At 43.0% G+C, this 3,403-nt stretch overlaps 1 pseudogene; it reads left to right on the top strand.

The window, feature by feature from the left end:
* The first annotated feature begins 359 nt into the window (after positions 1-359).
* On the top strand, positions 360-1,289 carry LOC123782704 (olfactory receptor 52B2-like; annotated as a pseudogene).
* Positions 1,290-3,403: the final 2,114 nt, after the last annotated feature.

Here is a 3,403-nt window from a genome sequence, read left to right as displayed (position 1 = left end):
GATTTTAAAATTACCTACGACTATCATTTTAAATATATGACAATTGTTTGAGAAAACTACAGTACCAGCCTCAGGATTTTCCTCAGAAGCATCTTTGTGAAATTCTTTGGTCCCACTTGAATGTTTGGAATCTTTCTCCTCACGGTAGAATACTGCACACATTCAGGTCCATACTTACTACTCGGAGTAGGAGGGAACTTCCTAAGCGAGATTTTACATAGCAGATGTCTGAGCCCATTGATTGTGCTAGTTGATTGTGACAAGCTAGCTCCCAAACGTTCTCTCACCTTGCAGGTAAGTGATGGAAATGCCATACCATAATTCAGGAATGGTTCATCCCAATGATTCCACTGTCAATCATGATGTTTATCCTCACTGGCATCCCTGGCCTGAAGGAGCTGCACCTGTGGCTCTCCATTGCCTTCTGCCTGATGTACCTGGTGGCTGTGTCCTGATCTGCATGGTGGCCGTGGAGCACAGTCTTCATGAACCCACGTACCTCTTCCTCTCCATGTTGGCTTTTTGGGATCTGTTCTATCCACATCCACAGTACTCAAAGCCCTGAGCTTCTTCTGGTTTGATGATGGGGACATCTCTTTTGGTGGTTGTGTAACCCAGGTCTTCATTATGCATTTTGCTTCTGTAGTGGAGTCAGGCATTGTCTTGGCCATGGCTTTTGATCGTTATGTGGCCATCTGCTACCCACTGAGGTATACCAACATTCTGAGCCATGATGTCATCGGCAAATAGGGGGTGTTGTAGAGCTCACGAGTTTTGCAAGTGTTTTCCCCATTATCTTCCTGGTGAAGCATCTACCCTTCTGCCAGACAAACATCATTGCCCACACATTCTGTGAACACATGGGGCTGGCAAAGCAGGCTTATGCTGATAGCATCGTCAACATTTGATATGGAATCTCTGTGCCATTACTCAGTGTAATGCTAGATATGGTGACAATAGTCATCTCCTATGGGCTCATTCCCCAAGCAGTCTTCAGGCTGCCATCCCATAATGCATGAACAAAAGCCCTCAGCACGTGTGGTTCCCATGTCTGTGTCATCCTCCTGTTCTGCCTTCCGGGGATTTTCACGGTCATTGCTCAGCGCTTCAGCTGAAAAATCCCCAAGCATGTCCACATCCTGTTAGCCAATCTCTACATTCTTGTTCCCCCCATGATGAACCCAATTATCTATGGAGTAAAGACCAAACAGATTCGTGATCAAATGGCCCTTGTCTTTTCTTCGAAAAGAAAATTGTTGCTGAGGATTCTGACTCTTGTGGGTTTTTAGAGGGAGGAGGAAGGTTCCTATGAAAAAGGGGACAGATAAGTTGTCATTTAGGATAGACTCTACTTGCTGTGAAATTAGTCTTTTTTCATTCAATTGAGATGACCCAAATTGTATGTGTCCCTTTGTACAAAGATAAATATGTTCTTGAAAACCCATGTATTTATAGGCATAAAGCTACTATTTTAAATGTCTATAGGGTTCTTCAGTATTTAATAACAACATATTTCTCTTTCTACCAAACAAAAATAATATTTATAGAATACTTCTCTATCTACTATTTAGATTTTTAGATCTCTCTGTGTCCTCCCCAGCAGCTGTATTGAATACAGATTAGAGCTCACACCAAAATTGTGCATACATAAGGGAGGTGTGGGGGTTCTGCCTTCCATCTCACTGCATTCACAGAAGAACACCTTCACAATCTTGAACGCCAACTATTTGATGATAGTAGATAGCATGATTGCACAAATGAAATGATATTTCCTGCTGTAAGTATGTAATTTTGGAGGGAAACAAAAGGCAAGACAATTAGCTCTTTGGAAACACAAAGTGCTCGGATGTTGTGTGTCCTGTGCCACCCTCCTGACTTGCGCTTGAACAACCCTCTTTGTAGACGCCTTAACATCTACCTCAAGCGTTGGGGTATGAGGACCCAAAGAGACATTGGAGGCAAGAGCACTTTAGAAATTATAAAATGCTATACAATTATGTTGTATCATTGTCATTCATTTCATTATAATCCCTGGTACGAGCTTTCACCCACCTTATGGTCAAAGGTTAAGAACCAAACAAAGCAAAAACCCCATCCTTTGTCTACAGCAAAGTCCTTCTATCTCCTGCCCCCTTTCTTTCCCCACCAGGGGTAGTCTCGCTGCAGGCGGGTGTCCTCCCACAGCTTTTCCCGATCAGGCCTGCGCCGCCCCCTCGGGATGGGGGATAACCAGAGATAGTCCTTGGGTGCTCAGTCTGCACAGCCCCTGTTCCGGGCAGTGTGGGCTGGGTTTGCACTGCCTTCAGAAGCCCCTGCAGGACATTTCAAGGAAATTCTACCTTGCTCCATAACCATGGAACCTTCCTTTTCAGCTGTCTGCTCAGACTCCTGGCATATTTGGGGTACAGGGAAAATATTTGTGTGTGTTCCCTGAGTTGGGTTTTCTGAATAACTTTTGCCAAAATCTTGGCATCCTGGGCTAAGAGCAAGTCTTGGGAAGTTAATTTACAATGATAGGGAGATAACTAAAGATAGTGAGAAATCTCCAGAGAGATTCACCTAATTCCAGAAGGACAAAGACGTGGCTGGCTTTATTGCTGAAGACGTGTGTCTCATCTTTTCCCTGGAGAGATTTATTTCTCATCAGACTCCAAAGAAACTTTCCCCAAAGGAAGGGGGAATCAGGGGGAGGAAAAATAGTCTCTGGCTTCTGCAAGCAGGGAAAACACATTTTTCTTCACTCTTTGATTTTGCACGGACAGGACATTTGATCTAGCCTTCATTGTAGAGCCTTAGTGGTAAGAATCAGGTATGGAAACCACACAGTTGGCATTTGCTTTTTAAGGCAATGATAATAATCTATTCCTGATCCAGAACACTTTGTGTGTACCTTCAGGACAAAGTTGATAACATGAGTATTTAAAAGGCAGCTTTGGTTTAGCTTAGGAAAGATGTGAAAGAGCGAGATCTCTGTGCTGGAGAAATCTGCCTTTGTGGGAGCTAGGACAGTAAGTAAGAGCAAATGCTTTGAAATCAGACAGACCAATTAGCTTTATGCTCATCATATATTATCTATATGATATGGAACATATTATTTAACTTTTTGATTAAGGTAAGACTCACACAACATAAAAATTCACCATCTTAGCCATTTCACAGTGTTCAATTCAATGGCTTCTAGTACCTTTACAATGTTGTGCAATCATCCCCACTGTCTAATTCCAAAACATTTTCATCGCCCCACATGGAAAGCACATCCTCACCAAGAAATCACGCTTTATTTCCCCTTCCCCCAGCTACCTAGCCACTACGGATTGACTTTCTGTCTCTGTGGATTTGACTATTCTGGACTTTGGACATAAACGGAATCATACACTGTATCAGCCTTCTGTGTCTGGCTTCT

The sequence above is a fragment of the Ursus americanus genome, chromosome 16 (genome assembly GCF_024610735.1).
Source record: "Ursus americanus isolate L20-20 chromosome 16, mUrsAme1.1.p, whole genome shotgun sequence".
NCBI lineage: Eukaryota > Metazoa > Chordata > Mammalia > Carnivora > Ursidae > Ursus > Ursus americanus.
This window is presented reverse-complemented; position numbering and strand designations above follow the sequence as displayed.